Source organism: Mesocricetus auratus, unplaced genomic scaffold (assembly GCF_017639785.1).
Source record: "Mesocricetus auratus isolate SY011 unplaced genomic scaffold, BCM_Maur_2.0 Super-Scaffold_100028, whole genome shotgun sequence".
In the NCBI taxonomy this organism is placed as follows: Eukaryota; Metazoa; Chordata; class Mammalia; order Rodentia; family Cricetidae; genus Mesocricetus; species Mesocricetus auratus.
Genome location: NW_024429209.1, coordinates 16,875,926 through 16,889,724, shown reverse-complemented (window position 1 = coordinate 16,889,724; position 13,799 = coordinate 16,875,926). Strand labels below are relative to the sequence as shown.

The 13,799-nt window shown below is 48.1% G+C and overlaps 1 long non-coding RNA gene across 1 annotated transcript; it reads left to right on the top strand.

Annotated features, from left to right (window-relative positions):
• Nucleotides 1-10,678: 10,678 nt before the first annotated feature.
• On the top strand, nucleotides 10,679-11,425 carry LOC121134435. The gene is made up of 2 exons (XR_005871515.1): nucleotides 10,679-10,780; nucleotides 11,114-11,425. It is a non-coding gene; the product is annotated as an uncharacterized LOC121134435 (long non-coding RNA).
• The last annotated feature ends 2,374 nt before the right edge of the window (nucleotides 11,426-13,799 follow it).

The window sequence follows — 13,799 nt, the reverse complement described above, 5'->3', positions numbered from 1 at the left end:
TTGTTTTTATATATTTGTCTTTCTAAAAAAATATTACATTTATTTATTTATTTATTTATTTATTTGGAGGCCCACCTGCCACATCGTACCTGTGGAGGTCAGAAGACAACTTAGGGAGTCAGTTCTCTCCTCTCAGCATGCAGGTTCTCAGCACTGAACTCACTGTCAGGCTTAGCAGCAAGCCCCTAACCACCAAGCCCCTTAGCCAGCCCCTTGAGCTACATCTTTGAATACTTTGAAAGTAAGAATGAATTTTTTTATTTAAATACCATGGAGATATTTTGTTTTGCTTTGTTTGTTTGTTTCTCTTTGCTATGCTTTATACACTACTTTTTAAAGTTGAACTTTGTTTTATTAGTAGAAAATGTGTGGCCATATTACAAGCCCTCACGGCCCTTACGAAAGTTTAGATTTTGACAGCCGGCTTCTTACCAGCTTTTCAAGTCACTTGCCCATGTCCCCACCACAGTTTTAGTGTTTATGTGAGCACTGTGACCAAACACCCGACAAGAAACAGCGTAAGGGGTGTGAATGTATTCTGGCTCCCAGTGGGAGGACATAGTCCATCATGGCGGGGGAGGCACAGAGACAGGAGCCGGGCTTCGTCTGCTGGGGCAGGAGGAGCGTGAGGCTGCTGGTCACGTCTCTGCACACTTGAGGGAAGTGGGATCAGGCTACAACCCCTTAGACTTCCTCCAGGTGGATCCCACCTCTCAAACAATGTCACCATCTGGGGACATGAACCCTTGGTGGTTTACATCCATTTGTATTTACATTCATATATTATAACCACCATCCCCATCATGCTGACTGTAACCTCTGCCTTTTCTCCTCTCGACCACTGTAATAACTCCAGCAACTCACCCTCAATTCTTGTCTGCTTTCTTCTCTCTCTCTCTCTCTCTCTCTCTCTCTCTCTCTCTCTCTCTCTCTATGCGTGCGCCGGCGCGCGCGTGTGTGTGTGTGTGTGTGTGTGTGTGTATCTTTCTCTGTGTGTGTAACTTTGTCTGTGTGTGTGTAACTTTGTCTCTCTCTCTATCTCTCTGTGTGTAACATTCTCTCTCTCTCTGTCTCTGTGTGTGTAACTTTGTCTGTCTCTCTGTCTCTGTGTGTGTGTGTGTGTAACATTGTCTCTCTCTCTCTGTGTAACTTTGTCTCTCTGTCTCTGTGTGTGTGTGTGTGTGTAAATTTGTCTCTCTGTCTCTCCCTGCCACTCTGTCTTTCTGTCTCTGTCATTCTTACTCCACTCTGCCCTCAGGTAAAGCAGGCTGGCTTCAAATTTGCTATGAAGTCAAGCTTGATCTTGAGTTTTCACTCGTGCCTTTATCTATCTCCTTAGTGCTGGGATTACAGTCATATGCCGCCATGCCCTACTCTTTTCAAATATCGATCTTGACGCCATCTCATTCCTACTTTGTGGCTGGCTCTCCACTCCCTTAACACAAATAACCAATTCTGTAAGCTGGCCTTTCCTGCCAGATGCAGCGATTGGATAGTTCGGCCTACATGAGCTATCCCTGGTGCCTCCGGACTCTGACACAGAGCCTCCCACCACTCTGCTGTAGTCCTTCAACCCTGCCCTCTCCAGATCACACACCCCTGCAGCCCTCCTCCTGTCTTCCTCCTGGCAACCCTTGGCCCGTTCCCTGCCACACACCATGCAGAATGCAGCTCCAGCTTCCTCTGGATAAGGCATATTCTGTCCACAGACTCTGACTCTGGGACCAGGAGCCTCTATGGGAGTGGCTCCTGGGGATCCCTAGAGACAGTGACCAGGGAGTGAAACTCAGGCTCTGTCATGGGATGCATTCCTAGGCACATTTAGTTCTCACTGTCTCCAGGTACGGTGACAAGGACAGCTTGAGGATCATCTTTAAGGGGCATCGCAGGTGCCCGTGACTAGGAGCAGAGCACAGAGAGGCCAGAGAAGGCCCACAGAAGGGAAAGGCACAGCAGAGGGTCAAAGGGGAACAAGGACAGTGCCTGCTGCCCCTTGTCTGCCCATGAGCAGGTCTCCTAGAACTGACTCTGACCCCACTGGTTAGAACTGTGACAATGAGGATTACTGAACTACTCCTCTGGGTAAAAGGGGGTGGTTGGTAGAGAAACTTCCAAGCAGGTGACAGGGCGAAGGCAGGCTGTAAGGGCCAGCTTCAACCAGTGTCCATCAGTCGGTCCTCCTTGGAGCACAGGGCAGGCTGGGAGGGTGAGGCTCCTGTGGGGCCGAGACCCCCAGTGGAGGCAGAGCGGTAGACAGGAGAGGGCTTCTGCTCTACTCCAGCCTCGTTTCAGCTACAAATCTCAACAGGGGACACCTTGCTCCACTGTGTGGTTCCGGATGTGGGAGTGTGTTACTTGTGGAACACGTGTGGACCCTTGACCTGAGTGGATCATGTCGTGTCGTTTTTGGAGCACAGAGGCAGAAGCCTCTTCTCACACTGTTCCTGTGGAGTCCTGAGCTACAGTCTCAGGGTGTGAGAGCTACTGTAAGCCTTAGAAACAGTATCTCTCCCTGCTGATTTCCAAACCCAAATCCCCAATGTCCCTCTGCTCCAGGGAAACACCCTTGAGCTCTGTGGCCTGCAAAGTCCAAGATGGTGTAAGCAGGGAAATCTCAGCTCTCAGAAATGATGGCCGTACCTGGGTTTCTGCCAGAGAGAAGCCATTCCTTGGCTACATGATGTGAGGTTTCCGCTATTAAATAGAGGCTAATACAGTTCGTGTTGCTGTGCTCTCATGAGGCTTAGAAGAAACTGGGATGTATTTTGCTCAGGACTTGACTCAGAGGAAGAATGGTGTCAGAACCCATACTTCTGGATCAAATATGTAAAAATGAAGTGCTTCCCTTTATAGAGGGAGGGAGTGTCAGGCAAAACACCCCAGGCCCCGGAGGGAAGGATGGGTGGTGATAACAAGCATAGTCTATGTTCCCGACAAATAGATGAGATCTAAGAGACAGGGCAATGAAAACTTCAGCTCTCCTGGAAAATTATCAAGGCAGTTAACAATCACTGTTTTAGTTCCAACGTTCTATAAGAGATTGCATGCTAAACATCAAAAACTAAGAGTCCACATATTGAATTTGGCATACGGTATGTGATTCAGTTATGGGTGCCCAACATCTCTGAGCCCATCGGTCTCTCCAGGCCTGCCGTCCATCGGTGTGACCTTGGCAGAGGAGTATGTGGTTAAACGGGCTATAATCTGTCTCTGTGATTCCCTTTAATGCTCAGATTGTCCTTACTTAGCCAGTAGACTCTCTTCAAGCAGATCCTGGTGAGCGCTCAGTGTGTTGAATCCTGGGCCCTCCCGCCTGCAGGAACAAGAAGATCGTCCACAATCCACTCTCCTACTCTGCCTGCCCCGGCTCAGGAAAGCCTCCCCTTTAACAAGATAAAAAAAGAAATCCTGGTTTGTTTCAATAGAGAATGGCTTTCAGACACCGAGATCTCAGTCCTGGGTGCAGTAGTCTAGATGCCCTGGGCATCCAGACTTAGGAATGGTGTGTGGAGAGGAGGGGAGGGGAGGGGAGAGACAAACATATGAGGGCAGGGGGGAGTAAGGAGAAGAAACACAGATGATCAAAACCTGGCTGAATGGTTTATGGGAATTCTTTGTACTGTTTTGTAGCTTCTCTGAAATCATGTCAATATAACACAATCCCCAATACAATGCGGCACAGAGCAGCAGTTCTGTTACGAAGCTAGTGGACAGAAGCTGGTAGCTTCTCTCTGAACCCCAGGTTCTCCACTGTGGGATGCTGGGCAAGTAGGGTCTTTTTTGGGGGCGGGGTCTAGATAGGGTCTCTATGTGTAGCTCTGGCTGTCCTAGAACTCTCCCTGTAGACCAGGCTGGCCCCAAACTCAGGGAAATGCACCCACCTCTACCTCCCAAGTACTGGGATTAAAGGTATGCACCACCGACGCCCAGCAGGCAGGTGGTTTTGATCTGTGTTCGAATTATTTTCACCTTCATAGACACCACAATGTACTTGATGGAATTATTGAGACAATAAACTAAAGACACCATATCCAAACCCTTGAAGGCTACCCTTCTCTTCTGAGGAACAGTAAGTGTCTGGTCTGTCTGCTCTCTGCTTGTCTGCTAAATTGACTTGTTTGTTCCTGCACTAACTGTAACCCCTGAGAGACAGGATGAACCTTTGCGTTGGCTTTCACAGGAAACAGATTCAGTCTGTAAGTCTCAAGCCCCAGAGGCAAAGACAAGTGAGAATGCATGCCTGCAATCCCAGCACTTAGGAGGATCGGGAATCCAAGGTCATCCTCAACTACATAGGGAGTTTAAGGCTAGCCCAAATACATCAGACCCTGACTCAAATGAAAGACAAACAAAGCCTGCAGGCCAGCAGCCATTACCAGAGCCAGCTCCCTACCCAGACAGGGCATGAGCCTCTGGCCTTGCTCCAGCCTTCACCTGCCGTGCCTGGCTTCAGACACCTGCTCCGACTGCTTCCTTTGATGTTCCTGTTCTCTCTGTAGTTCACCAACAGACTAAAATGTACTAATATCCAGTGCGGTGGTTGGTGCTGTCAGCTTGACAGAATCCAGAATCACCAGGTCGACCTGTGGGGAATACCTTGACTCGCTAATCGAGGTGAGAAGACCCAGCCACTCGGGGTGGTACCCTTCCCTAGGTGGGATGCTGGACTATAAGGATGGAGAAAAGGAAACCAGCAGCAGTGTGCAGTAATTGCCTTCTTCTGCTGTAGAGTGCAGTGACCAGCTGCTTCAAGCTCTGGGCACCTTGAACTAGACCCAGAACAAAACCTTTCTCCCTCTTAGATTATTTTTGTCAAAGTACTTTATTGCAGCATTTGGGGAAAGAAACTAAAACGTCTGGGTAAGGTGGCCGATATGGGTTAAGTGTTTTTCTAAACATTCTGGAAGCTTCCTACACCTTGCCTCAACTAGTCCTCCTCATGTAGCTTCTCTAAGAACCTGGAAGTCTGCTCCCTGTGTTCACGGCGCGGAGAAGTTAAGCATCTCACTCATTGAACAGCAGCGAGCAGACACCTTGGGCTCATACCCAGGCTTGGTGGTTTCCCCTTACTCCGTGGCACTTGCAGCGCCTAAGTGGACCGGTGAGTCTACCAGCAAGTGTCCAGGGTAAGCTGACGGGCTCAGAGTCGAGACTCTGCTTCTGATTCAAGCTAACCTGTTGACTCATCTCTAATCTCCTGAACAGGACCTTGACCTCAGTGGCAGAGCCACTTACTGCCATGCCACCTTGGCTCCGAGAGCCAAACCTCCTTTACCGGCACCAAGCCTCCTTCCTCTTTTTCATCGGTGGCACGCAACGCTTGTAGACCTCTCGGTCACCCTGATTGGCTCAGCCCCAGATCTTCTGAGTACGTCGGTGTCGAGTACCAGAGCTGCCAAACGGCTTTCGTGTGCCCAGCAGAACCTTTTTTCCTGCCATATTCATGGTCCCTCAGTAAAAACGGCGTGTGGCGCCGGGCGGTGGTGGCGCATGCCTTTAATCCCAGCACTCGGGAGGCAGACGTAGGCGGATCTCTGTGAGTTCGAGACCAGCCTGGTCTACCGAGCGAGTTCCAGGACTGGCTCCAAAACAATACAGAGAAACCTTGTCTCGAAAAAAAAAAAGGCATGTGGCGCTCTTAGCAAACCTAGAACAAAATGGTGAGGTGTCAGAGTCGCCCTAGACCAGGGGAGCTAGAGGCCTGGACTTAAGAGTTAATAAGGAGCAGAGATCTGTCTCTACATGCCTGGAAGATGGTTTGTTTTATTTTTCTGCATCCATCGTCCTCTTTTTCACTTTTTAAAGGTTTATCTCTTTTGCCATTTTCATCGTGCGTAGTCATCAGACATTCACTTTCCTTCAGACAAGCAGAATTTACTTTTCAGTTCATCTGTTGTTAATGCTTCTTCAGTTATTTTTGCTGGGATTTCAAATAAACATGGACACACACCTCAGGTGTATCTTTCAGTGTGTGTTTTAGTTGGATCGAATAGGAAGTGTGTGTGGCACCATCTCATTGGCTGAGGGTCCTGGACTGAATGAAGAGGTGACAAGCTGGGTACCAGCATCCATCTCTCTGCTTCCCCATCGTGGACACAGAGTGACCAGCCCCTCCCCCCCCATCATACGTGGTGTCATGGGGTCCCCACCAGGATGGACTACAGCCCTGAGTCATGAGCCAAAATAAACCCTGCCTTCCTGAAGTTGTTTTGTCTGTTATCTTGCCACAGCAGTAAGAAAAGTCACTAACACACCAACACCAATTGGTTGGAGACAGCTCCCTGAAACAGCCCAGAGAAGTCCCTGAAATTGAGGCTTTCAAATCACCCTTGGTTTTCAAACAGAGTGAGTCCCGGGCCAGCCAGAGCTACCCAGTGAAACCTTGTCTCCAACAAAACAAGACAAAATAAAACAAAACAATAACAAAAAGAAAATCCCATTTACAAATCCTCTCATTTTTCACTGAAATGGGAAAACAAAAGCAACGAGGAAAACATTAAATTACTAAAAGGCTGAGGTCATGGCGATGTGGATTTTTGCTCAGTAACAGAAGCAGGTTATTAATTCAAATGAACAGCTGAAATCCTAAACACGACAGCACACAATCAACCTGTGCAGCACAGGGACAGACCTGGCCAGACCACAGCTATGGAAAATCCCTCGGTGAGATTCCTAATGCCACTACTCAATCTAGTTCGTTTACTTAGAGCTTCCGGAAAAGTCTTGTGAACCCTCCTTTAGACAAGCATCATGCCAACTTGACAGAACTTTCCAAGGTTCACTAGCAAGTGACCCGGAAAAAAAATTCCTATTAAGACCTTAAAAGTCTCCAAGTGCCGGAAAAGCTTAAAATAGTTAACTCATCAACTACCCTGGAATGAACCGCAGAGAGCTTGTCCAGCACATTTTTTGTTGGTACCGGAAAAAGAAAACCAGAAAACATCCCCAAAAGACGGTATGTCCGCCGTGGAGGTCACTATAAAATTCCTGAGGAGACAAACGACTCAGCCCTGGTCCAGCCCTAAGGGTGTCTGACCACTGGCTGTACTCTCTCCTGGTTTCCTCAGATTTCCTTCTTTTGGGGCCAGTTTAAATGAGTTGCTTTATTTTATAGACAATTGTCAGCCTCAGACTTCACAACAAGCATGTCACAGAGCTGCTTGGTGTATTCTCTTGTGGTTTTTAAAAACACGTTATAATTCTGAGGGATTTTATTCTTAGCATTGCTTTTAAATGCTTTCATTCTCTCTTTCAAAAAAAAACAGACAACAGATTTTTTATGAGAGTTAGAGAATTTACAGCTGAGAATAACAAATGTTTAATAAAACTTTATTTAAAAATGAGTGGTTCTCTATATAACTGTCCTGGTTTGCTTTTCTGCTGCTATGATAAAGGCCAGAAGCGACTCAGGGAAGGAAGGGGTTTATTGCAGGTGTGTGTTACAGTCCATCATCAAGGGGCACCATCGCAGGAACCCAGGAAGAAGCTGGGATAAGAAACCACGATGAACACTGGTACGTGACCCATCCCCAGGTTCATGCTCAGCCACCTTTCTTACACAGCCCAGGCCTACCTGCCCAGGGAAGGCACTGCCTGCACAGGGCTGGCCCACGTATGTCACTGAGCAGCCCAGAAAATGCCCTACAGATATGGCCACAGGCCAGCCTGATGGAGGCAACTCCTCAACCGAGATTTCCCCTCCTCAGGTATGTCTAGGTGTGTGTTGGATTGATAAAAACCAACACATCACATACAGACACAATACCACCACCACCACCACCCACCACACCCAAGCTTCAGAGAACACCATGGAAAAGGGTGAGGAAAAATTATGAGTCAGAGGACGGGCAGGGTTGCTTTAAAACAATGTCTTCCAAACTCTGAGACAAGGCCTGCTGTGCACTTGTGAATTCTTGGCAGGTGTGGTCATCAGCACAAGATCAAGGCGGTCGGTGACACCCATTGTAAAGCCCAAGGCCTTAAACACTATCATTCCATTACTTAAGTTTCAAGGCTCCCGTGTTTGTGCTCATGTGTGTGTACATGCATGTGAGTGCGTGTGTGTGTGTACATGCATGTGCGTGCGTGCGTGTGTGTATGTGTGTGTGTGTATGTGTATGTGTGTGTGTGTACATGCATGTGCGTGCGTGCGTGTGTGTATGTGTGTGTGTGTGTATGTGTATGTGTGTGTGTGTGTGTGTGTGTGTGTGTGGAGGACAGAGATCGGCATCGGGTGTCTGCCTCAGTCTCTCTCCACTTTGCTTTTGAAGCAGGGTCTCTCACTGAAAATGGAGCTCTCCAATCAGCAGACTGGCTGAGGAGACCCCTGGGCTCCTCCTGTCTTCACATCACCAGCTCTGGCATTACAAATGTAAGCCACTGCATCAAGATTTTATATGTGTGTGTGCTGGGGCAGGAGGAGGGGAATAGATCAGGCTCAGGTCCTCATGCTTACACAGCAGAAACTTCACAAACGGAGCCATTGCCCCGGCTCTCCATGGGATTTATTTTTAATAAATTATCCAGGCCAGCACTCACCTTCACCACGTACTTTCTGCGGGTCGAAGTGTCTTGACCACAGCACTGCTGGAGTTTAGGGCCACGGAATTCTTTGCTGAGGGAAGCTGCCCCATGCATGATAGAATATTCTATAGCCACTCAGCCTCAGCCACACTAGAAGCCAAGGGGCACCCTCTCCCAGTTATGACAACGAAAGATGTCACATGTCTCCTGGGAGGTGATAGCACCCTGGCCGGGAGGTATGATCTACAGCTCTGTGACTAACATTTGCCTTTAAATGCCTTTGGAGGATACTACGAAATTCCAAGTATCAGATACCAACTCCATTCATGGAAATGAGTGCCAAAATGAATATGTATTCTTCCCACACATTTATTGTCTCCCCTGTATGACTTTAAAAATGTCCACGGTAGAAGCTGAAAACCCAAAGATATGTAGGAATGAGTTACCAAATTGGTGGCAATTAAAAATGTCTGTGTGGCTTGTCAAACAGAGTAATTAATGAATTGACTTTCTGGCTGAATTCTTTGGGCCAACCAAATTGTGAGCCAATTGGTAAACAGGTAATTAAGTTTATCCTGACCCTACGTATGGTTTCCCTTTACCCCATCCAGAAAAAAATCTTACCAGTGCATTAGGCAAAGCTTGGGGAATGCACAGACTTTCCTGCCAAAGCTCAAATTCCTCTGGAGATCTATTCATTAATAAGTATTGTCTTCCTATCACAGCCATTTCTGTGGAGGACACAGCAGCACCCAGTCAATGCAGAGAAATGATTTATAAACCAGATGTCCTTAGTGACTCAGCTCAGACAGTGGCTTTTAGAGACATATTTAAATAAGTTAAATAAGTTAGAACCTTTCATTTCTTGTTACATAACTAAGATCATCTGCTTGATGGGATATAAATGCTACTGTAGGGGGGAATAAAAAGATTTTCCCTGACCTTGCTTCCTGTGACTGCCATGCCATACGTGGCCCAATGGATACCCCTTCAATTTCCAGCAAGTTCTGACAGCTTGTGGAAAGTTGAGGTGCCGAGGTGAATATTCAGTCTTCAGGTAGGTTTCTTAGCCACTTATCATAACTGAACCTCCAGGCTACTGTGCATACAGTAGGTGCTAAAGATTCTGAGCTAATGGGTGATGTTTAAATATTCACTACCTTCAGCTGTGTGTGGCTCCTAAAATCCTGACATTCAGAAGTCTGAGATGCAGGGATCACGTGTTCAAAGCCAGCTTGGGCTGTATCCCAAATTCCAGGCCACTGAGAGGGACCCTGCGTCAAACAGACAAGTGAGCAGAGGGTAGCCATCACTCTGACTTCCTAGAAGAGTCGTGCAAAGGACTGCAACCTCATTTCTTACTATCTTCCCACGGGTTTGCCGGTCATTGGTACTGGGACTGGATTCGGATGCCCCTGCGCGAGGAAGGACGAATGGGAGCCTGCTGAATTTTACCAGGCAGAAGGAGAAGGTGTGTCAGGCTTGCCTCTGGCAGAAGAAACATCACGAGGCCTCAAGAACCTGCGAGTTCACTCTCCCCTCAAGTCAACACGTGTTGGGGGCACAGAGGTCCTTGTCCTGGCAGAGAGACACTGAGAACACTAGGAATGTTAATCACAAGGGGATGTCTCCTCCTTGGGGGAGACACAAACCAAATACCCACATTCCAGCCAGGAGCCGAGAGTGGACATCGTTAACCACTTGGTGACCTTTCTGCCATCTGAAGGGACAGACTTCACCCTAATACCTCGTAATTCTCCCAGAGTCTTCCCTCCCTAGGCCATTACCCATCCTTGGGGAAGATGTCCCAGGTACTTTATGACCTGCTGACATCTATATGGTCATATGTACCTTGCATGAATTTCTATGTAGTCACACCTTATTGTGTGACTTTGTTGCGCACCTAAAATTGGACTGATTGTTGCCTGGAAACCTTTCCCCAAATTGTACTCTTTTAAATACACTGACAGCGAATCACCTGGCTTTGATAGACTCCCCGAAGCTGATCCAGCTTGACAAAGTCAGTCCGCACTGGGCTTTCATTCTCATCTCTTCGCATGGTTCACATTCCTGTCCCACACCATCAGGGGGCCCCCTGAAACAAGGCGTGCTTTAGTTCCCCAAAGCACCGAGCATGAGGACATGAGAACACCACGCATGCGCAGAGGCCGGAAACGGGTCGAAATGGCGCCGAAGGCCTCAGCCACTCTCTACCTCGTGGCCTTGAGAAAGCGGGACTCTCTGGAGCTCACTGTTTGTAAGACTGTCTGGCTGGTGAGCTCTTAGGAGCCGCCTGTCTGTCTGTACCTTACAATGCCCGGCACAAGTCACCGTGCCCAGCTTTTTACATGGATGTTGGGGCTTCAAACTCAGGCACACTTACCCACTGAAGCCATCTCCCTAGTCCCTGTTCTCTCTGTGTGTCTCTGTCTCTGTCTCTCTCTGTCTGTCTGTCTGTCTGTCTGTCTGTCTCTCTCTCTCTCTGTCTCTCTCCCTCCCTCCCTCTCCTCTGTCTCTCTCTCTCTCTCTGTCTCTCTGTCTCTCTCTCTCTCTCTCCTGGACTACAAGTTATTTTTTCTCTCTCTTACAGATGATGAAACAGACGCTTACAGAGGGAAGGATGGACCACAGGCTACAGGGATAGTAAATGAAGGGGCTCTGGCCAGCCTGAGTGTGGCAAGCAGGGCTTTCCCCTCTTTCCCTCTGCCTTGCTGAAAACTATTAGGTTACATTCCTAAAGCTGCCACCAAGGTCTGTCCCTTTATCCCTTTATTTGGCCACTCCTCCCTCCTGAAGCTGACTACTAAGGTCCAGCTCTCAAAGCATTGAAATCCAGCAAGCAAAAGCCCCCTTCGGTTCTCCTAGTTAAGATGCCCAATTAAAATAAAACATCTCATCCTAACAGGGGGTTTCCCCGTTTACCTTTATAAACTGCCATTCACCTGTGTGCCATGTAGATCTCCTCTCTACCCAGAGGCAGCCCTTTGTCCTCTGCAATAAATACCCCTGCTCCCTTTCCCCGGTTCCCTTGTCCTCTGTCTCCTGTGTTTAGTTCTTATTCCCTGCCTTCTGTCCCTCTCGTGCAAATAAATATCATCTGTGCTGACACTCTTCCTTCAGTAAGTGATACACCTGGCCTGGGAACCCAACATTCCTTACAACCCCAGAATGCGAGCTCACTACAACCTTAGGGCTTTACATCAGCCCCCACCGTGCCACTGAATAGCTGAGGGGTTTGCAATTACGAGCCTTCCAGGGGAATCTGTCTTGGTTATTGGTATCACTTACCCCAACAACACACACAATGGTTCCCCCCACACACACTGTGGATAAACCACTGCTCCATGAATGAGCAGACAGAAAGAGCTTACACAAGCAAGGCAAAGTACTGACAACAGGAAATGCCCGCTGGAGTGTAACTGGCCACCCTGGGAGAGCATCGGTTTAGAGATGGGACAAAGACACCTCTCACCTTGCAGGATTTCAAACAGCCCTTCATGACTCAGCACTGGGAGGGAAGCCAGGCTCTGTGAAACAATCCCAGCCCCAATGGGAAGAGCCTGTTAGCCTGTTAACAAGGAAGGGACTTCACACCTACACCTGCACTGGATCCCAGCCCTGTGAAACCCCTACGCAGGAGGTCACGGAGGTCTCGGCTCCTCCTGCACTCCACAGCTGTGACCAGTTCGTTCCCTGGGCAGCCTTCCCTACCGGCAGCTTCAAAGAGAGCTCCCTTCCAGCAGCCATGGTCTCCCATTGCTTTGCTATCATAGATTGCTTCACAGGCCATCTAAGTGAGTGCTAGGATCTAATGTGACCCTATGATTGCTAACTGCCCCCAGCGGCCTCACCCTGAGGATGGGGGTCAAGCTATCACCCTGAGGATGGGGGTCAAGCTATCACCCTGAGGATGGGGGGGTCAAGCTACCCACACTCCACAGGTGGGTGTCTTAGTCACTGAGGATAAAATGTGGAATCCTGTGGATTTAACAATCCACAATGTGCTTGCTGCACAATGTCTGTGGGTAGGTAACTCTGGCTTGACACTGTGTGAGAGCCATTCCCCCGAGTGTGAATCATGCTCTTCAGTGACCAGACCTCTACAGCCCGAAAGCACGTCTCCAGCCTCAACCGGGAAAATGAACTCTGCCTTTGAAGGGAAAGCAGTTTGTGCTCTTTGTGATGGCAATTCTAAGTTCTTCTTTTGAAAACCGTTGCTGAAGTGGTAGTGTGTTCTTCCTCTCCTGTGCACAGAGACAATTAGGAACCAATAATGTTCAATGCCTGTGGCTGGGCAGGTTAGCTCATCATCATTGTATACAACGGGACCTCTGAGACCTGTAACAGTCTTTCCAGTAACGGCCATGTTGAAGGCATTTTTCATCCCTTCTCCCCTTTGAGTGTTCTTTCAGACATGGCATCAGCAGTAGAGATTAAAATATATCTACCAACGTCTGACGAGACATAGGGAGTAGACAGTGTCAACTCCAGCCCCTGCTTCTCTCTTCTCCAAGTGCAGTGGGCTTTCCAAAACTCCACGTGATTAAAAACGTCACTAAAGTATTCTTTGCATACTTGTAAGGGGAAAGCATGGTCAGGCATTGTGGTACATCCCCGGAACTCCAGGACTCCCAGAGCCGGGGTAGGAGGACAGCAATGTCAAGACTAGCCTGGATTCCAAAGCAGAGCTCAGAGGACTGTTTCTTCAAACCAAGGAACTGCAGGCTGCAAATACCTGAAACTTGGCTCAACCCCTCTTACTAGCCAATTCTTAAAAATCTACATAGACACCCTTTGTTGCTTTGATCAAAATTTCTGGATGATTTACAAAGAACGAGTGAAAATGACTTTGCCTCTCAGATTACAGAGTATATAACCCATACGAGTGAAAATTACTTTGCCTCTCAGATTACAGAGTATATAACCCATACGAGTGAAAATTACTTTGCCTCTCAGATTACAGAGTATATAACCCATCAAAAACAACTCAGCAAGGGCTGGAGAGGTGACTGTGACTAAGCGTGCTGGCTGCTCTTGCAGAATACTTTGGTCTCCTCCCACTTAAGCAGGCGGCTCACAGCTGCCTGTAACTCCAGCTCCAGGGGATCTGGCTCTCCCTTCTGGCCTCTGACGGTACTGCACTCATGTGCACATACCCACACAGAAACTCGTGCACATACCCACACAGAAACTCACGCACATACACTTACTTAAAAATAAAGAAAATCTTTTTAAAAAAGTTTGAGAGAAACAGAAGAGTCTAGGGTTTAAACATG